This window comes from Hypanus sabinus, assembly GCF_030144855.1.
Source record: "Hypanus sabinus isolate sHypSab1 chromosome X2 unlocalized genomic scaffold, sHypSab1.hap1 SUPER_X2_unloc_27, whole genome shotgun sequence".
NCBI classification, from domain to species: Eukaryota; Metazoa; Chordata; class Chondrichthyes; order Myliobatiformes; family Dasyatidae; genus Hypanus; species Hypanus sabinus.
Window position 1 is genome coordinate 200,250 of NW_026778998.1, and position 23,066 is coordinate 223,315.

A 23,066-nucleotide genomic window follows, 5' to 3' on the forward strand; every position below is an offset into this window, starting at 1 on the left:
GAGAATCTTAGCAGTTTCATTCACATCCTTTGGTTTCACTTGTAAAACTTCTGCGTTAGGCATCAGACTCTCCAACATGTAAGTTGCAGAAGCCCAGTGGTCAGTTAACTTCTCTGGTAGCTCCAAATCCTTTGTGTCTTAAGAAGTGTGAGCCTGGCCATCATTTGGGAGTATATCACGCCTAACCCTTTGATCATATCTCCATTTTTTTTTCTTTGATTCCGCTCAGTAGCAGAGGCCCCTGCTGGTTTTTACGCCTTTTGCAATTCCCTCTTCCCAAGAGCCACAAACCTCAGATAAGTCTTCTGTGGTAAATCTTCCCCTCCAGTCTCGAAATAGAGGGCAACATGCAACCTTGCTTCACGCCCAAACAACGTATAATAAAGCCAGGATCCGGTAGCTTCAATCTGTGTACAATTGTAGCCGAGGACCAGATGCCCAATCAATATGCTGGTTCCATGTTCTCTTCGTCCTGATCACTGGATTTCCGAGCCTGTCAACCAGCGTCCAGTTGGCCCTTCCACTCGGGGAGGGGGTCACTCCGAGGGTGATAAGGAGTAGTCTTCCAATTCTCGAGTCCAAGCATGCTGCGTATGAGCCTGCTCCCGAGATCGGGTCTCTGATCGCGATGTATCCGTCCACTTTGGCCACGGTCGATGCCCTCTGATCCTTATATGGAAGGTTTGAGCACATCCGGTGTAGTGTTCAGCAAGAGCCAAGAGAGTCGCCGTGTTGCTGGAACCAGACTCTACTAATAGGAAATCCTTACACACCAGAACAAGTGGCCCAACTTTCTGCAAATGAGATAACGGAATGGGTCTTGTAGGCAGCGTCTTCCCCTGAACACATCGAATGCGCGCTTTACAGTTCTCTTCGACCACAGTTTTCATTCGCGGTCAGGAGAAACGATCCAATCCCCAGATCTTTTCAACCCCCAAATAACCTGAATTATCATCAAATGACTTCAACACTATCCCCGATACTTCTCAGACAGAACCAACTGGGAAGGCGGAGACCTGTCTGGAGCAGACGTGACCCGGCATGGAATCTGGTTCCTCAGTTTCGGCCGGTCTCTCCGCAGCAGAGATACGGCAGGGTGTTTCATCATTTCAGCTTGGGCCATATCCGCTTCCGCAGCAGCCGAGCAAAAGGTCATCTCGCTGAGCGGAGGTCACTCCCTCTGGAAGCAGCTCAGAGAACTGCTTTGCATCCAGAGTGGTCAGGCTTGTGGAATGGCGCAACCAGAAGTTCCCAAATGACCCACCGCTCAAACCTGTCCCGTGATGGAAAACAGGCACATTGCTTTAGATCCAGGCTCGGGAACGCTCTTCCACTCTCAGTCCATTTCCAGACCTTCATGCTCACGTGGGACAAAGCAACTGCATCAATGTTCCGGCCGTCCGACCGGTACATCAGGCTGAAATCATAGGCAGACAACGTGACGAACAAACCATGAACTTTGGCATCCAACTTTGCCGAGGTCAGGATATAAGTCAATGGACTGGATCCAACCTCACTGAACACAGACAATTTCAATGTCAGAAAATCCAATTTGTGCGTGAAGCGCTGACAATGAAACCGCTTTCCGTCTCAGGAAACGTCTCGATAGCCCTCGCTGGCAGAGCCCCAATTCATGACGTGCATGGCAAGTATGTGTGTGGTTGAGTAACAAATATATTCATTTTATTTACAATGTATTCATTTTAATGATTTCATTTATAAGTGCGTTGATAATAAACGTATAATAGCTTTTTGAAGGTGCTGGAAGCTATTTTGAGAACTGCTCGAAATCATCCTCATGTGCGTGTCGAATTGTTAGGGGATTTGGGGTGCACACTGATTTTTGGGGTGTGCACATATTTGGGGGTGCGCAGCCAAATGTTCGCAGTTTGCGTTGTCGAACATGTGGACACACGCCGATTTGGTGATGTCTGCTCTCAAATGTCTGTGTCAGCACATTAAGATTTCAACACGAATTTTGGACTGGGTTCTGATTTTCAACTTCAAGGCAGATTTTCAATGTGTGACTCGATTTTTGTTCTGAGATAATCTCATGCACATATAGGGTTAACAGCAGGTCTGTTGTGCGGAGTGATTTGGAACGACGAATATGCTTGCGATCGTGGTCCTTGGTGGTGCGCATGCGTTTAGAGATGCGCACGAATTCATGGGTGTATTGCCGAACATGTGGGGGCGCACTTATCTGGGGACCAGATATAGCGATTTGTCGGCAACACGGTTTTGGGTGGGGGGATTTGGATTTGGGTTGTGCTGTCAGAGTTCGGAGTGCACTCGGATTTAAGGTTGCATCCAGATTTGGGTGTGTCGGCCGATCTGGAGTTGCAAACGAATAACGAGGTGCCTGGGTTTTTTTCAATGCGGCCATTTTATAAACTGTTTGAAATGACTCTTGCTCTGCGTTAAGCTATTATGCATGTGTTTGTGTCAGGTGCTTGGGGTGCTCACTGATCTGGGGCTGGCACAGATTTAGTTGTGTTTTGGGGATGCTCATTAAGTTAGGGCTTTTTGGGGATTTTTACTGATTTCGGTGTTCTCACAGAATTTCTGGCAACTGTGGATTTGGCTTTGTGACGTGTTTTAATTTCCGATACTTTTATAACCTCTGTAATTCGCCCTTTCAATTGGCGCACATAGATTTTGCGGTGCGCTCTTATTCGTGGATGTGTGTTGTCGAATATGGGATTGCTCTTGAATCAGCGTATGCCATCCGATTTAGACTTACACAAGAATTCCGGGTTGCGTGCGAGTGTTTAATATCGAGTCAGCCGTTTTGTGTGCTGTTTTAAAATGATTCTTTGGGATTAGCTAATGTGCACGTGGAGTTTTCAGCGGGTTGGTGTGCAGATGGATTATGGAGTGCGCTCCTGTTCAGGGATGGGCGCAGATATGGGGGTGCTCACGGAATTAGGATGAGGGGGTGCGCACTGATTTGTGGATGGTGTAGATTTACGGCAGCCTTGGCAGATCGGGGGATGCCCGCTGACTTGGTGTTACTCGTTAAATTAGGATGGATAGGTCAACATAGGGATTTTTTCGGATTTCGGGGTCTCTCAGAGTTGAGGTGTCTGCGGATTTGGATTTGTGACGTATCTCAAGGTCGTTTCATTTATAGTTACTTCCGTTATCAATGCACTGAATATCTTGCTCAGGAAAAATCTAATGCGCACGTAGAGGTGTCAGACTGCTTGGGACTGACGGATTTGGTGTTGCATGCAAATTTGGGGGAGCACGAGGGGTGGGGATGTCTGTAGATCTGGGTGTATACACTGATTTGTGGGTTGCTTGCGGATTTGGACAGGCGCCCAGATTTGGGGTGAACATGCTTTTGAGAATGCGTCGGCCAAAATGGGATGCAGACGGGGTACACACCGACTTGCGGATGTGCGCAGATCGGGTTGTGTTGTCGAACATTGTGGTTCACTTGGATTGGGCGTCCATTCAGAATTGGGTGTGAATGAGCGGGTTGACTGTTTAATTACAGAAGCTGTTAAAGATTCAACTCCAGGTAAAGACCTTCCACTTTGCAAATCAGAACCTGTTTCAGAGTTTGCAGGGTTATGAATTAGGGGCTTATGGTATATCTAGTGGGACACTGGGCACAAGGGGAGACAAATTTACAGAATATTTCAGGGTGAAGGTAATCAGGTATATAGAAATCAAATGCAGATTTCATTACAATCGCTGGGGGCGAATATCTTTCATTTCAGTTGTGGGAATGAGTTTAATTTAACTCTCTGTATCGGGTTTCACTTGGTGCAATGTATAGGATTTTTGGGTGTAATTTAGTTTTCATTAGAAAAAAGAACCAGAGAGGGTTTTATTTCCCAATTCTCTACACCACATTACAGTCCCGTTAGTGGCGGGAATGTGCATTAATTTAGAGTGACAACCACCGTGTATTGAAAGCCCCCCGTATTTATATTCACGTTAGCCAATCATTCAAGGTGAAGGTGGAAACTGGTGCGTTTGACTTTGGATTAGACAACCGGAATCAGACTAGAATTCCCGCTGTCTTGTGGGAAAGTCGGTCTGTGAGGTTTGTGGGCGGGAATATGGATAGATAGACATATTCACAGACCAATGGGTGGCTGGCATTTCAGAGTCGTTCGTTGACTGACATCTGGCGAGTCCAGGCCAGTGAGTTGCCCCTCCCCAGAAACACACTATCCTAATGTCCCAGACCTACTGGTCAATGGGACAGTCGGCCCCGGAATAACAATAATCAGGCGGTGAATGTGAGGAGTTGGCCTCTGGACTGGACAAATTGTGGCCGCCTTCGTCTTGTGCTCAGGACACAGTTTAATTAACAAAATGAGGCACCGAAGGGAGAGAATATTTCACCGCACTCATTATCTGCTCCCTGAATTTTGACTGAGTCACCGAGTAAATAAACGTGTTGGTGCAGCAGCTGAAATTACTCAGCAAAACTGCGAAGTAGATAAAGATCCATTCGGAATCATTGAAACTGAATCCTTCGCCTGAGACCTGATAATATATGAAATTTACAACCTGTGTCATCCACAGGAGGATGAAGCTGCCGGAGATGGTGAAGAGTAAAACCACAGACCTCCTCCTGCTCTCCATCTCCGGGTCACTGCGGTTCTTCCCCTTGCTCTGACCTTTCAGCCCCTTACGGACCCGACTGGCCACTAAAATGTGTCTGACTGTCAGAGCGTTGAGCAGCAGGATCCCAGCGAAAGGGAGGAAAGGAGTTAAAACCGTATCCAGCCAGTCATATCCTACCCACCCGGGGTCAGTGAAACAATTATTCTTGATATAGCAGAACCTTGTCATTGTCATTGTACATTGTCGATGATCACCCCTGGTTCCAATGCGAAGTATCGTGGAACATTTTTCAGACAGGACAGTACTCCGGTTATTGTCAGAACCACAGTCGCAGTTTTCCCGGTGCAATATTTTGTTTTCAGCTTCTGACAGCAAATGGCCACAAACCGATCAAAGGTGAAACTGACAGTGAACCAGACAGAACACTCTCTGGCTGTGCCTCTCAGTACTTGCATAACACTGCACACAGGGGTGATGCTCAGAAAACTCCACGGGAAGTAATACGTTGCAATTTGAGTCAAAATGACCTCGGTGACAATGGTCAGTAGATCCGCCGCTGCCATGGCCACCAGGTAGCGAATGGTGCAGGTAGAGAGGCCGCACTTCCCCCGAGACAGGATCACGACCGCCACTAAATTCGCTGCGTGTGGGGTGGGGTGGGGAAGAGGAGGGAGAGGGGGAGGGAAACGGGAAGAGGGAAGGGGAGTGGGAGGGCGATGGGGTGGGGGAGGGGGACGGGGAAGAGAGAGTGAGTGCGAGAGAGAGATAACAGACAGAGGGCATTACAGAAACAATTCCTGAAGGGATCGGGTTTCAGCTCAGATCAGGAGTGCTCGAGACTGTGAACGGCTGCTGATCTAACTTGAGACACTGGTTACACTGTCTCTGACCTGCCTTCTTCAGTGTGGAGGTTAGACAATGTGTGGACAATCGCCGGCGATAAAAGCGATCTGCATGCACAACAACGATCGGTGCTGATCCCGATTCCAGTCACTAACGTGGCCGGTTTCACTAATTTAACCGTGACTGACCAGGCCCCTGGAAACTCAACATCTGATGGGGCCGGGAAATGATACGGATGGAAGCAACACACAAAAAGTACTGGAAGGACTCTGCAGCTCCGGCAGCATCCATGGAATTGAACAAACTTCGGTTTTGGGCCGAGACATTTCTACAGGACGAAGCGGTGCAATTCACGACGCGTCTCAGAGGGAAAGCAGGAACAACTCAGTAACCTGAGGCTGAGCGGCTCCGTTAATGGATTAATTCCACAGCGCAGCTCAATTCGATAACACGTCAGCAGATCCGCGGACACTGGTTCAGGTGATCAGCCCCAAATATTAACGCGTACAACAAGCTGGAGGAGCTCAGCAGGTCGGACAGCATCCGTGGAAACGCGTCTCGGCCCGAAACGTTGACTGCTCGTTTCCAATGTATACTTTGTGTTTACAGACCCAGTTATTGACCGACAGGCAGTGAGATCCGACTGTGACAGACTCCACAGGGAAACCTGAAACACAGCACCAGTGTTTCTCTCTGATCAATAACTCAGAAACAGTGACCTTTTCAATGTAAACCCCTCCCAGTCACAGCTTGCGGCAGAGCTGCCTGTCCCCACACTGGGACAACTCCGGACTGGGTGTCATTGAAGGGAAGAACAACGTTCGAGTCGGTCCCTGAGTTAGATGAGAGACAGGAGTTTAGCTCCGCTTGTCGTTAAATATGATAAATCTGAGTGTTGAACTGACAGGATCAATATCTCTGACGGATATTTCTACAATGATCATCAAGTTAGAAGCTTGTCAAATGATCATGAACAGATTCACATGGTCAACACACAGAAATAACGAACATGAATTGCTCTGCTCACTCACCAGGAACTCCAATGACGGCGATGAACACGTACAATATTTTCTCCACATTAATGTACCTATCGAACAATGCAGGCATTTTCTCTGTCCAGTGACCTGTCCCCACTGTGCTACAGGCGATCTCTCGGAATGAAATGTTAAAGCAGCCCATGCCTGGGATTTTAATACCATTTAGCGACTCCACAGGGACACATTTCAACAGATTTAAAAATAACTCTTTTAAATTTATTTACAAAACAATTATGTCAGGCGGTGCAATCCCCGTGGTGACAGATTGCGATTAAATAATTAACTAGTGCAATGTTTGGACTGTTTGTGTGAATTAGTTTGCCCCAACAAAGGTAACTCAACCTTCAGTGGTATCTTATCAATTCAATGTGCTCCCACTGTAAATATGTACTTCAATGGAGCCAATTGAGACACGCGGAATATTGAAGTAAATTATGTCATTGTCGCTTGTCAAATTGTATTGAATCACCTACTGTTACAATTCTCCTCGAGAGTGTAAACTCTATGATTAGTTTGTGATTGGGGGACTCTAACGAGGCGGTCGCCAAGAAAAGATCTGCTTGTGATGGTGAATAAACACTTTCATATCCAGAAAACCCGCCAACAACTTCACTGACTTAGTCACAGTCAGAACATTTCGGTGCTCGTCCAGGACCCACCCTTAACAATGATACATGGCCATAAAGTCTAGCAGGGGGATGAGTATGTTTCAATCATATCACCACGTATGTGTTAAAGAACACGGCGGAGCGCTGGAGAGGCGAATAAGAAAGTGCAGTTCTGTGTAGCGTGTTTCTGTGTCTCTGTGTGGATTGACCCATTGTCTCTGCCTGACCCTGCCTGACTATACACGTATCCACAGACCTCGAGTTCAATTTATCCCCTCGGTTCAGTCCCGTATCTTCTCCTTCCCAAAGTGTTGCATTGAATGTGTCCATCTTTAAGGTGGTTCAAGAGTCTCCTACATTCCAAATAAAGTTTATGGGGCGGATTCCTACTCTAGTTTCTACAAACAGTCCAACTGCACCATCCAACCATGTGGTGAACACATGTACAACTTGGACTCCCCACAGGTAACTCTGGATACAAGTCGTGGCTTTTCATCAGCACCATGAGCAATGCATTGTAGGTAACACAGTTGTCCTTCCAGGGGCAATGGGCCATTGTTACTTCCTGACAAATCCCAACCCACCCGGGCTGTGGGCAATCAACGGCAAAATAAACTTTGTGTCCAGAATTGCATCATTTCTTTGGGGATCCAGTGCTCATAACAATGGGAACGTACGTGTTTCAACCACGTGTTTGACTACCCAGCAATTAGGCGGCGCTGTTGAGCTCGGTGGCAGCTCATCCTGATCAGCACCCCGTCTCCCTTCATTCTGCCACTGCAAACGTTGCTCTGTTATAGGGTCGTTTTAGAAACTTGTTTCCCCTAACCCTCCTCTGTACCTTTCTTCCTCAATCCTTTTTCCCTCATTCGCATCATCCTTCTGAGAGCCCATGCTTCAACATGTGTGGGATTTGAACGGATCAATCACTTCACACACCCTTCTGCTCTCCTCGGTACTGTGTGATACCAAGTTCCTCGGCCAGTTCCTACTCCGTCACGGAGTCAAATTCTGCGTATCCAAAGTAAGACCCAATACACTCGAGAAAACCGGCCAAAACCTCATCACAAATATAGAAGGTTCCTTCCTTTCCACTGTCTGCAGTCATGCAAAACCTCCACTGTCACCTCTATTAGCCCAGCAGCTTCTAACGGTGCCTTTTGTACATCACCCCGTGTCCCCTGGTCGGGTACCTGTTCTGCTGGCGGGGCTGAAGGGAAAGCTGAAGTTAGACAGAGACGGGTTTGTTTCCCTTCCTCTGTTTCAGCTAAACCGTGAGTTATCCTGTCTGCTGAAGTTTCCGAGAATCATCACATTCACCACTCCAGCACTCAATTGGGCCACGTCAAAAGGGACAGAATACCGTGTCATACACGCCCCATATCCCCGGGTCTGGTGTGTCCTGCAGTCCCTCCATTACTACAGGTACCATTGGGGCACTGAGTGTAGAAGGTTCCACACACTGTCGGAAATAAAATCTGCTGGGAGGCGGGCCATTTCCCCAATAATCCTGGCTTTGACACTGTTAGTCCCGGAGTGCAGGGACAAAGGATGGCAGATGTGACTGTTCTTCATGGAGATCGACAGTAGTGGGTTCCCGGCACGGCCAGCATGGAGGTTGCTGTCTGTGCTGGGCCTTGATGAAAAGAGCAAGAAGCAAGCAGCTGGCAGGATGGGGGCGGAAGCAGAAAGAGCCCCTTACTGGGTATGGATCTGGAGAGAAGGGTTGGGCTCGAGGTTAGGAACAGATGGGCAGTGTCTTGGCCCTCACTTCTGATCCACCAGCTGGACAATGTAGTGGTTAAGGGTTGAAACTCTCTATAAAGGTTGGGCACTACCTGACCATATCTGCCCCTGGACAAAGGCTACGATTACCTCATCAGGTGACTGCAGAGAGCAACTCGGTGTGTGACCCCAGCGTCTCTTCATACGCTAAATCATCCCAAACAGCATCACCATCATCGTCAGTCCTGGCACATATCACTCCTCTCCGAGCTGAGAGTTCACTTTGCAGATTTTCCATCTGTTTTAAACACTTGCGATCAGCGCAGCCTTTCTTCTCAGCTGCGGATGTCTTCATGACATTCACAACAGCCGTAAATCCCGACCCTGACTTTTCCTTTCTCTAATTCTGTATCCGCCTGTTTATACTCCTCTTCAGTTTTCTCATTTTCTCTTGTTAACGCTTTCACACTGAGCCTGAAACTGACTCATGTGGATCAAATTCCCCTGAACCTGCTCCGTCAGAATTTCTAACTCTTCCCTACACTTACACAATTCCTCCGCCAGTTTCAGTTTTTTCTCTCTTCACTTCAATTAGATCATCCAACAAACATTCCATCATAACAATTTTAATCCCTTGTAATTTCTTTAATTTATTTTCGCTAACTATTTTCCACAATTCTTCCTCCACAGTTCCGGACCCTCGGCTCTGAAACTTTCCTAACCACTCCTCATAATCTGACCATTTCCTTCATAATTAACCAAGAAAGAAATCTCTGAAATCCTCTGAATTCCTGGGTTCCTCCTGTCCTTTCCCTTTCACAGTTTAATATCCTAACCTACTGTGTGGTTCAACTCGTCACCAGAGTCCCAGACCACTTTTCTTTCTTTTCGAGTGCACCCCAGGGCGCGAAAATATGTTCACCGTTCATCAACTGAGATCAGTTTGGAAACTCACCATGCAACTCGTAATTAATCAAAACTCGCACTTTATTGTTCCTGCACAAACAACGAAGTAACTATGTTCACCCCAGGCTAACAACTTAAAACATGAATTCCACTGTTCCCTCTGTAGTAATACACAATCTGACCACTTCTGAATTTCACAACACTGAAACAGGGGATCCCACCGTATCCAAATGATCGATCATTTCTTCTCCAGTCCCTTCCATGGGGGTTCTTCCTTGTGATAGTTAGTCTCAGGAGTTATCACACCTTTGAATTTGGAACTCTTAACTTGCTTTGACACAAGTCTTATTTGAATCATTTGAAACAACTCTTATCAGTTCAGAGGACACATCTCATTCCTATTGTCTGAAGTCGATCAGGCTGATGATGACTAACAGATTTCCTTTGGGTGTAGTCCAAGTGCGACACAACTTCATGTGGGAGGTGATTTCTTTTGTTCTCCTCCATTATGGTTCCAAACAGACAAACTGTGTCGCTCAGACTCTCAGCAGAAATATCAAGATTCCTGCTGTAAACCTGCCACTGTACATAATACACACTTTATCTCAGAGTTACTTCAGGTTCAGAGATAACGAGATTACTTCTGCACACCTGACAGTATATGTGACAGTGATTTCAGGCTTATAATGGGAATACCAGCAACTTCTTTTTGCAGTTGATCTGATCAGGTTATCCCATAGCAATCAGTTCACAAAATGGGGGTTACCGAGCAACTTCACAAAATGGCAGCCTCTATTCAATTGACCTCATGGCAAAAACACAGACAATCGATCACTCTGTTTCCACTGTCATTGACCCAACACGTTTGATTTTTTTTTTGCATATGTTAATTCCTTCCTGACCCACAGTGGTGTATTTTAGTGCAGAGCAGATGGGATGCTCCTCCTGTCAGATGTGGGAATTCTGGATATCTAACAGTTTCCCGCATGATTATTTGCATGAAGTGCACCTAATCACAGCGCCTGACGACTGGTTCAGGGAGATGGATGTGCTCAGGATCATTCGGGTGCCTGAAGATACTATCAGTGAAACATCTGAAGAGATGGCCACACCCAGAGTACAAGCTTTGTATAGGAGATGCGTGACCACCAGCAGAAGAAAGGGTCATTAGGAAGACCATTTCGTCATTAGGATGCACAAATTACTGAATCCGAAATTCATAAAGCTATTTTTTCAATGCAATCTGGTAAGGCTCCGGGACTTTATGGTTATCCTGTAGAATATTATTAAAAATTTGGAAAATTGTTTTCTCCATATATGTTGGAGGTGCTTAAAGATTCTTTTGTGAAAAGTGATTTACCCTCTACTTTTTATGAGGCTTCAATTCTTTAATCCTCAAAAAGGATAAAGATCCTACTGACTGTGCCTCATACAGACCTATTTCATTATTGAATGATGATGCTAAGATTCTGTCAAAGATAATGGCCAATAGGTTGGAGAGTCTGTGGGTAAAATCATTTTGAAAGATCAAACAGGCTTTATAAAGGGTCGTTATTCTTTTTCAAATGTTTGGAAACTATCAAGCATTATACATTCGCCCGGTTCTAAGACTCCACAATGCGTTGTATCTTTGGATGCTGAAGAAGAATTTGATCCTGTTGAATGGAAATATTTATTTAATGTCTTCGAAACATTTGGTTTTGGTATTAACTTTAATAATTGGATTAAAATGATATATAAAGCTCCTACTGTCTCTGAGGTCACTAATAACTGTAGGTCTCCTTTTTTTCAGCTATCAGGGGATTTTGATGGGATTGGTTCTATTATTCTATCTTTTATTTCGGATAATAAAAGAGCAGGAATTAGTAAATATCATTTAGAAAAGTTGAAAAAGGGCGGAGGTCTCGCTTTGCCTAATCTAAGAATTTAATATTGGGCTGTTAATTTTCGATATGTGTCCATTTGCTTATATTAGGGTGATAGGAATTATCTGCCAATTTGGGTAAACCTGGAGTTGAGAGTTGTGAAACAGTTCTATATAACTCCATTATTAGGAGTTGCTCTACAGATACAATTAGTAAAAATTGCTAATTTAAAACTATATCCTGTGGTTAAGCACGCTTTGCAAATATGGCTCCAGTACGACAATTTTTTAAATCTTAAAAGATTTAAACTTTGTTGAACAATTTATCGTAATCACTTTTTTAAACCTTCCTGGAGCAATCAATTTTTTTTCTACTTTGGAAAAATAAAAGTATTACTTCTTTTTTAGATGTATTTAAAGAAGGCAGAATGATGTATTTTGAACAATTAGTCAATAAATATTCTCTCTCATATTCATACCTTTTACAATACCTTCAAGTTAGATATTGTTCCAAAAATTCAAAAATATTTAAGTAATTGTCCTTACATATTGTAGGCTGACTCATTAGAGACTATTATGAATAGGTACCCTTCGATGAAAGGTTCTATTGGAATAATTTATCATTTATTATTCCAATGGGATAAGCGTCCTTTACTGAAGATTAAACAAGATTGGGAGAAGGAACTCAGTGTGACCTTGATATGGGAGGATTAGACACGGATTCCGAAGCTGGCTAACTCTTCTTCGATCTGTATTAGTCATTCACTGATTCAAATTAAAATTGTACATCGCTACCATTTGTCGAAGGAGAGACTTTCTAAATTATTTCCCAATGTTGACAAGTATTGTAATAGATGTAAATCTAAAATAGCTACACTGACACATATGTTCTGGTTATGTTGTATATTAAAACAGTTTCGGAAGTCAGTCTTTTCGACAATTTCTAAAGCACTCAGAATCAACTTACAACCTAATAGATTGACTGTGCTTTTTGGAATAATTCCTCAAAATATCCCTGGTATTTCTGTGTCTGACCAACATGTTATTGCGTCTGTTACATTGATAGCTAGGAGGGCCATCTTGTTGAAATGGAAGGACATATCCTATGTTACTTTGTCACAATAATTTTCTCAAGTGATGCTGTGTCTTAGTTTGTAGAAAATTAGAAATCGAACCTTTGAACCTTTTTTTGATTTTGAGATGTGGCTCATTTGCTTGTTATTATCATTTCAGTTGACTGATAGATTTCCTCCACTATCTATGTATAATTGTTTTTAGATATATCTTTCTTTCTTGCTGGTCGTTTGATGTTTATTTTCTGTGCGACTCATGGCTCCGTGGTTATACCCCCAGTGGGTTTCTTTTCTCTCTCACTTTTCTCGCTTAGTAGGGTTTTTCCTTTTATTCACAAAAATGTTCAATCTTTAAGATAATTTGTTTTGAGGCATTGTGAGTGTTGTTATTTTTGAATAATAATAATAATAATAATAATAATAATAATAAGAAGAAGAAGAAGAAGAAGAAGAAGAAGAAGAAGAAGAAGAAGAAGAAGAAGAAGAAGAAGAAGAAGAAGAAGAAGAAGAAGAAGAAGAAGAAGAAGAAGAAGAAGAAGAAGAAGAAGAAGAAGAAGAAGAAGAAGAAGAAGAAGAAGAAGAAGAAGAAGAAGAAGAAGAAGAAGAAGAAGAAGAAGATTTGAAAAGAAACATCTGAAGAGATGGCCACACCCAGAGTACAAGCCTCGGACAGGAGATGCGTGACCACCAGCAGAGGTAAGGGCCATTAGGAAGGCAGTACAGGGCTGTCCTGTGGGCATTCTCCTCAGCAGAACACCTTGTTGGATACTGCTGGGTGGGTGGTGGTTGTCCCATTGGGGCATGGAAGCAACAGAAAGGCCGGTTGCACTGTTGGCTCTGAAGCTTAACAGGGAAGTGTAAATTCAGGCCTTGCGGTGGTTATAGGAGATGATAGTCAGGGGAGAGAAAGGAGATTCTCTCAATGTGGTAGGAATTTAAATGAGAACAGATTTCTATGTCACAGATCCAAACCATTAAACTCCAGTCCCATTAAACGGGAACATTAGCCGAGGAATACCTCCCACGCCCAGTGACCAGAGTGCAGAACTGGGTTTGATAAACAGCAGCAGTAATTGCCGAGCTCGGCACCAACAGTCACTTTTGATCTTGATTCAGCACCTGTGATGGTGAAATATCCAGCCTGTAGCCTGTCGCCTGTTTAAACAGTTTCCCCAGTGAGAACTCGGTCGTGCGTCACAAGGTGGGATGACTCTTCCCTCATTGGGAGCAGGAGAATGGCCTCTCTCCAGTGTGGACTCGTCGGTGTGTCCGTAAGTCGAATGACTGACTGAATCTCTTTCCACATTCAGATCAGGCGTACGGCCTCTCCCCAGTGTGAATACGCTGATGTATCATCAGTTGAGATGACTGAGTAAATCCCCTTCCACAGTCTGAGCAGGTAAACAGCCTCTCTCCAGTGTGAACTCGTTGATGCACCTTCAGTTGATATGACCAAATGAACTCTTTCCCACAGTCTGAGCAGAAGAACAGCCTCTCCCCGGTGTGAATGCGCTGATGTGTCTTCAGTTCAACTGACCGAGTAAAGGACTTCCCACAGTCTGAGCAGGTGAACGGCCTCTCTCCAGTGTGGACTCGCTGGTGCACCTGCAGGTCAGATAAATGAATAAACCTCCTCCCAGATTCAGAGGAGGTGAACGGTCTCTCCCCAGTGTGAATTCGCTGATGTACCATCACTTGAGATGACCGAGTATATCCCTTCCCACAGTCTGAGCAGGTGAACGGCTTCTCACCAGTGTGAACTTGCTGGTGTGTCAGTAGGCTGGATGACCAAGTGAATCCCTTCCCACAGTCTGAACAGGTGAACGGCTTCTCACCAGTGTGAACTTGCTGGTGTGTCTGTAGGCTGGATGACCAAGTGAATCCGTTCCAACAATCAGCGCAGGTGAACGACATCTTATCAGTGTGAACTCGCTGGTGTGCATGCAGGTCAGATGAGTGAGTGAAAAGTGAATCCCTTCCCACAGTTCTTTGTCAATTCATAAGTCAAATGTTAGATGTAGTAAATCCCCTACACAATCAATGCGATGAAGAACTAATCTCCAGTGAACAAATGCTGGTGTGTTCTCAGCTCCCCGGTTCCAGTGGATTTCAGTGAGTTACAAAAGCAAACTTCATAACAGACACAAAGCACTTTTCCAGCTGTGATGACATTATTCTTCCTTAAGCAGGTGGGCAGTGACAGCAAAACTGACATGTTCTGTTAAAAATTCCCGCACACAATTTTGCTGCCATTTCTAACCTGTAAAAATATTTACAGTTGACATCAATGAGTGAAAGTCATCGTTCAGAGAAGTGTATGGTCATCCACTTTGTTAGAGGCAATGAGAGTGCAGACTGTTTTCTCTATAGAGATGAAATAATGTTGAAGAGTACGAGAATATAAAAGCAAGGATGTGTTGTTGAGTATTTATAAAGTTTGTCCTCACTTGGACTGTTGAGAGCAGATACAGGCCCCTTATCTAGAACATAGATACTTATATTGTAGAGCGTTCAAAGGAAGTTTACAAAAACATTTCTGTAATTATAAGGTTTGTCAGATGAAGAACATTTGATGGCACGGGGCCTCTACTCACTGAAGTTCAGAATAATGAAGGGGCCCTCATTGAAACCGATCGAACATTGAAAAGTCTCGATAGAGTGGATGTGGAGAGTATGTTTACTCGAGTGGGGGGTCTAAGACCAGAGGACACAGCCTCAAAATCGAGCTTTGTTCTTTCAGAAAGGAGATGAGGAGGTATTTCTTTAACCGAAGCGTGGTGAATCTGTGGGATTTGTTGCTATGAGTTGCTCTGGAGGCCAAGTAATTGGGTATATTTTAGAGAAGAGGGTGATGGATTCTTGATTAGTCAGGGCATGAAGGGAAAAGGGGAGAAGGCAGGAGAGTGGGGTTGAGAGGAAAAATGAATCAGCTGTAATGAAATGGTGGAGCAGACTCGATGGGCCAAAGGACCTCATTCTGCTCCTGTATCTGATTAATTTTCACAGGCGATATATTATGAGATAATTTCAGTTTCCTTTCTGAGCTCTGACATCACAAGGAGGCTCAACCCAAGTTGGGGTAAGAACTCACCTTTTAACTGTTCAAGGTGCCGGCAACTGGTCTGTCCATCTAATTCCCCGACAGTTTTCCTGTCCGTGTGAGAATGGGACATTCAATCTGTGACTTGGCCCAGTCTGATTCCTCCCATTAGTATTATTCTCTGTCCCATATTATTCTGAGCTGCGCAGTAACTGAAATGTTCCCACACAGAGAGCCTTTGTTGCTGCACAGCTGGTATTTTGTTGATGCCGTGCTGTTTTCAGGCTGTTTAAACATTTAACTTTCAGACAAATGGTCGGTCTATACAATGTGTTGAAAATAAATTAGAGAAATTATTTCAAGCTCTGGTCATGTACAACAACACTACAAAGAGCATGTGATGTTACATGGCAAACCCTGGAGAGTTTCAAATTACTCTGCCCCTCCGCACAGGTGATTGACGGTGGAGAGCCCATCAGAGGCAATGCCAATGAACATGATGGGGAGGGCAGTCCTTGTTCTCATTGGAGTGTGGCATATTTGTGATGAAAACTCTACAGGTCACTTGTTACACAGGCCAATGGTAATCGGTATCATTATGTACCCAAAGCGAATGGTACTAAACATGTTCTCACAGCTAGAAAGGTGCAGAAAAAGATGGAACAATGGTGATATCCTCATGGAATAAAGTTGATGTCAGGATTTTGTTTTCATGCTGTACACATTGATATTTTCATTGACTGGAAGGTGTTCGGTGGTGCCTGAGTGATTCATTTGCCCCCTTCCTCCCCCTGCGCTTCCAAATAAAGCCTACGGACTGACAGGGACAACGCTGTCCTGTCTTCTGTGGCTGCCTTTTTACCCAGAATCCCGCACAAACAAAAGACCCACCTATCCACCGCGGCTCCAGCGCCTTCGCTCCTCAGCAGAAAGTTCCCCGGAGCCCGCGTACAGAGAGAGGGAAAGGTCTTGAACTGTCCCCGGTTGCGGAGGCAAGGTGTAGCCGGTGCTCACAGTAATTGGACCATTCGCGGTTCGGACGCCAACAACCTGTCTCTTAATGTGAACAAAACAAAAGAGATGGTTGTTAAGTCAACAACCGGAGGCCACGGAGCGACCACTCTCCGCTGAACCTCGTCGGCTGCTCGGTAGAGATCGTAAAGAGCACCAAATATTTTGGTGTTCACCTGGCGGAGAACCTAATCTGGACCCTCAACACCAGCTCTGCAGCAAGGAAAGCCCAGCAGCGTCTCTACTTTTCACGAAGGCTGAGGGAAGTCCATCTCCCACCCCCATTCTCATCACGTTCTACAGGGGTTGTATTGAGAGCGTCCTGGGCAGCTGCATCACTGCCTGGTTCGGAAATTGCACCATCTCGGATCGCAAGACCCTGCAGCGGGTAATGAGGTCAGCTGAGAACATCGTCGGGGTCTCTCTTCCCGCCATCACGGACATTTACACGACACGCTGCATCCGCAAAGGAAGCAGCATTATGAAGGACCCCACGCACCCCTCATACAAACTCTTCTCCTTCCTGCCGTCTGGGAAAAGGCTCCGAAGCATTCGGGCTCTCACGACCAGACGATGTAACAGTTTCTTCCCCCAAGCTATCAGACTCCTCAATACCCCAAGCCTGGACGTACACCTTGCCCTACTGTCCTGTTTATTATTTATTGTAATGCATGCACTGTTTTTATGCACTTTACGCAGTCCAGTATAGGTCTGTAGTCTAGTGCAGCTTTCTCTGTGTTTTTTAATTACGTAGCTCAGTCTAGTTTTTTGTACTGTGTCATGTAAACCATGGTCCTGAAAAACGTTGTCTCATTTTTACAATGCACTGTACCAGCAGTTATGGTCGAAATAACAATAAAAGTTGACTTGACTTGACTTGATAACAATCCGCCCGGATCTCCGCTCCTTCCTGCGCCGAGTCTCCAAGAGCCTTTGGTCCGCCGTGCGCTCGCGCGAAGCTCCCCGCGAGTCCTGCTGAGTTCATCCAGCTTGTTTGTACGTGTTGACCCCAACGTGTGTCTTCCGCTGGGCCTTCTGGGAGATGTAGTCATGAATCTCTCCTTCTCGCTCGTTCCCTGCAAAAATATTTTTTCTTCAGACACCACAGACATCGCCGAAACAAACTCACTGAGGCGCGAAGGAAAACCACGGCCGTCCTTGTGAGCGCCGAGGCCGTCGACCACCGACAGCAGCGACTCACTAATCTCCGCCATGACGATGGAGCGGAACAGGAGGGGCTGAGTATGGTGCATTTTTCCACCAGCCTATCGTAGCTCAGACCCAAAACTAACCCCTGCCATCATTGGCTGTAGTGCAAATCGGTCAAATGGGTACTCGCACGGTGATTAGTTAATGTCAGTCAGTTATGATTCAGAAAATGGGGGATTTGTAGGGATCGTAATATTCCAGTTTTGATTAATGAGGGCAAGATGATTGTTACTGAAACAGGGAGTGCTCTATTCCTGGCTGGATAAACAGCTGAGACTTACAATCAGGATAATTTAAGTGAAGAAGTTGAACAATGTATGGATATGTTTCCAAGTGAATAATCTGATGTGTTGTAAGACAGCTGAGACAACGATAGTATCACTGATGTAGAGATTTCTTTATAGGAATTTAAGAAGTCTATTAATAATGAAGGTCAGGTGTCCCCGGAAAAGGGTGAGATATGTAATTGTAATTGTATTAATTCCATTTTGTGAAAATATTAACTTTTTGAATCGTGCTTGGAGGTCAGGCCATCTACTTTCCTCATGGAAATTGGCAGCAGTCGTGCCTATTCCAAAACCTGGGAGATCCCCGTCTGATCCTTCTTGTTATGGGCCTATATCGTGAAAGTCTCATTTATGTAAACTGATGGAATGTATGGTAATCGTGCGCTTGAGTTATATTTCGGAAAGAGTAGTGACATAATGTTTTATTAGAGTCGATTTCGGAAGGGGAAAATGACATTAGATTTAGTTTTAGGTTCGGAAGATGATATTTGGAAAATACGGTTAAATAACGATATTGTGATAGTTGTATTTTGATATGGAAAAGGAATGTGATGTGTTATGGAAGGAAGGACTTTTGATTAAATTATGGCAATTAGGAGTGAGGGGAGATTGGATAATTTTTCTAAGTTTTTTTTGTGTGGATGGACTGTCCACGTACGGGTCGGCATGTTATGTTTGTGTTTCTATGAGATAGAGAACGGAACCCCACAAGGCAGTATTTGTAGCCCTTCATTATTTAATATTATGACTAATGATATTTTCTCAGAGATTTCCATGGTGGGTAAATCACTATATGCAGATGATGTAGTTTTATGGATTAGAGGTAGTAATTTCAATTCTACTGTAAGTAGGATGTAATTTACAATTAATGCGTTAAACAGTGGGCAAATAGATGAAGATTCTAAGCTTTCCGTCTCTAAATCACAGTATGTATTTACAAACGAGATAAAAAGACCTGCACCTGATTTGAAGTTATATGATTAATCTCTTCAGAAAGGGTCAATGGTAAGGTTTCCAGGCACGTGGGTGGATAATAAGCTGACATGGAAGCACCTATCTGCAAAATAATTGATTATTGTTAAGGAGCTTTAAATCTCCTCAGACATCTATGTAGGTATTCTTCGGGTACAACACGAGCATCTTTGTTGACCAGCGTATTTGTTTCATTAGATCTGTTCTTAATTATGGTTTTGAGGCTTCATCTTAGAATATTTGCGTGTGATACCAGCACAGGCTTTAAGATTGTTTTGTAGTGCAGTAAGTTCGTCCCCTGTTTTGTCTTTACTGGTTCAAATGGGACAATTGCCCTGACAATCACAGAGGGTGCAGTTGATGTTGACATACTGGATTAATTTGAAGGTAAGGAAATATTATCCTGTGAAAGGTGTGTTAGAGGACGGTTGCGAACATCAGAAGAAGAATGCTTTTAGTTTTGGCTGGCTGGGTTCTTATCTCGCGGGGAATATGGGTGGATTTGATGATACGATATGTCCCACCGTAGCTTTCTCTGTAACCCCACCTTGTTTATTTGTTCCAATGTCTTCAGTTGATTTTAGGTTACACGATCGAATTCGGTTCTGTCTGAGAGTCTGCCGGTTCATCAGTATATTAATGACAGATATTATCATAGGGCAACCATTTTTACAGATGAATCAGAAGATAATTTAACTGGGAATGTTGGTGTGGCGGGTTTTGTATCTGAATTACAGGTAATGATGAAGAAATGACTTTCCGGCCATTTACCTGTATATCAAGCAGAATTCTTTGCCAACATTTTAGCGTTACAGTGGGTGGAGGAAAGTGGTCCTTGTATACCTGTAATTTGTTCAGAATCCTTCCCCGTTTTGATGAGTCTTAAACAAGTCATTTTAGCAGCAGGTGTCAGACTTACTGTTGGAAATTCGTCAAAGAGTATTTCATATACAAAGTTTGATTTATATGTATGCACCTTATGTGCCCTGCACATCACACTGTTGAGGGAAATGATGGGAATGACTGTTTAGCAACAAAAGCTGCTAAATGTTCAACCACGGATGTATATCTTCCACTTAGCAAATCAGAAGCTAAGGGGGTGTAAGGGTTAAGAATTAGGGGCTTTTGGCAAGACTTGTAGAATGTTGGACATAAGAGCAAAGACCTTCACAGAATACATAAACCTGCCGGGTTTAGAAGAAGGGTTTCGAACAAAAAGGGGAGGAATTACATTGACACCGCTTAGAATTGCCCAGACTGTGCTTAGTTATGCCTTGGATCTAGTTGGACAACGTTAGTCTGTATCGTCTAAGTTTTTCCATTATGAAACAGTTGAACACAGACTATTTCAGTGTGAAGCATATAAGGCTGAAAGAAAACAAATGGCTACTTCATTACAGTCTTCGGGGTGTAGATAGTTTTCAGATTAAAAACTTTATTAAGTAATGGGTGTGACCTTAAGTATTGAGCAGGAAAAGGAATGTCATAATTGTGTAGGGGCTCTTCGATTTGCAAGGACATTCAGAAAATCATGTTGGTGTCGGAGCGCAGAGTGGGAATTTGTTGAATGCCTATGAGGTAGATTTTTAGAGTTGCTGGTGTTGGGGCCTACTCCGGGAAAGGCCATCTTAGATTGGCTGTTGTGTAATAACCCTGATCATATTCATGACCTTAATGTAAAGGAACCCACAGGAAGCAGTGATCATAATATAATTGAATTCATGCTGCAATTTGATGGGAGAAGCCTAAGTCACATGTATCAGTCTCGCAATGGAATAAAGGGAATTACAGAGGCATCACAGAGATGCTTGCCCAGCTGAATTGGATGAGAATACTTCAGGGATGACGGCTGAACAGAGGTGACTGAAGTATCTGGGTATATTATACAAGGTAGATGCTAGACATGTGCCACAGAAGAAGTTCTCAAATGGCAGGGGTAGGCAACCGTGGCTGACAAGGGAAGATAAAGACTGCGTAAAAGCTAAGGAAATGGCATATAAAGCAGCAAAAGTGAGTGCGATGCTCGATTATTGGGATGCTCTTAAAATCCAACAAAAGGCAACTGAAAAAGCCGTAAGAATGGTAAAAATTAAATACGAGAGCAAACTGGTCCAGAATACAAAACCGGATACTATTTTTTCCAGTTACATAAAAAGTGAAATGGAGATGAGAGCTGATATTGGACCACTGGAAAATGATGCTGGTTTGGTAGTAATGGGGGAATAAAGAAATGCAAATGAACTTAAATGAATACTTTGCATCAGTCTTCACCGTGGAAAACACAGCAGGAGTTAATGCCTATGTTATTACAAAGGAAAATGTGCTGGACAAACTCAATGGTCTTAAGGTGGACAAGTGACCTGGTCCGGACGGACTACATTCCAGAGTCCTTAGATAGGTTGCACAAGTAATACTGGATGCACTCCTCATGATATTTCAGGAATATGGTCCGGAAGAACTGGAAAATAGAAAATTGCACTCTTTACGAAGAGGGCAAGACAAAAGGGAGGAAATTATAGGCCAGTTATCTTGACCTCAGTGGTTGGGAAAGTATTGTGGTCTTTTATCGAGGATGAGTTTCCGAGGTACGTGGACACTAATGATAAAACACGTCAATGTCAGCATGGTTTCTGTCAAAGGAAATCATTCCTGACAAACCTGTTAGAGGTCATTGAGGAAGTGAAAAGGAGGATGGACAAATAAGTGGCTGTGGATATCATTTACATGGATTTTCAGAAGGCCGTTGATAAGGTGCCACACATGAGGCTGCTGAATAAGTTAAAATCCTATGGCGTTACGGGAAAGATACTGCCATGGACAGAGGAATGTCTGACAGGCAGGAGGCAGCGATTGGGAATAAACAGGGCATTCTCAGGTTGGCTGGCAGTGACTAGTGGTGTTCCTCCGAGGTCAGTATTGCGACCGCTACTTTTCACATTATTTGCCATCGATTTAAACAATGCAATTGTGGCAAAGCGTGTGCATGACGCAAAGGTAGGTGGAGGGTAAGTTGTGCTGAGGAAGGCTTGCCATTGCAGCAGGACTGAGATAAATTGGAAGAATGGTGAAAGAAGTGTGGCAGATTGAATACAGTGTTGGGAAATGTATGATCATGCATTTTGCTCAAAGGGAAGAACAATGTGGACTATTATTAAAATGAAGAGAAAATTCAAACATCAGAGCTGCAGGGCGACTTAAGAGTTCTCGTGCAAGAGTCCCAGAAGGTTATTTCGCAGATTGAGTCTGTGGTAAGAAGGGAAATGCAATGTTGGCTTTTCTTTGAAGAGGAATTGACTACTTAAGCAAGGAGATAATGCTGAGCCTTTATGAGAGACAAGTTAGGCCGCACGTGGAGTTTTGCCAACATTTTGGGTCCCATTGTATTCATCAAATTTTTCAACCGGTGGAGCCTCATCTGTCACTGACAATTCCTGGACATCATCATTAATCCTGACTCTATTAAACTGCTGGTTATAAACTGGAATTTTGAACTACTTTAAAAATCCATTCAGGGTTTCAGTAAAGAGCCTGTCCTACCTCCTGTTCCGACGAGCTTCCTCCTGAAATAAATAAAACACAAATCTGATTCGACTTGGACTTACTGTCCACATCCTGAATTTTATCCAAGTCATTACAAGGTGTTGAAAATTCCCACTTCCACAGTCTCTCAGACATAGATAATCACTGAGATTACAGGAAAGACAGGACAGGCTGTGCATTTTCATTTTGTTATGAGTTCAGGGTGATAAGATGGAGGCATTTAAGATCAATGATGGATTTGATTGTGTGCAAGTGGAGACGATACCTCTATTTATGGGGAGACTTGTGGGGAGATGAAATTCCAGATGGAATTTAATAAATCCCATAAGAGATTTAGTGTAAAGGATGTGGAACTCACTGTTAC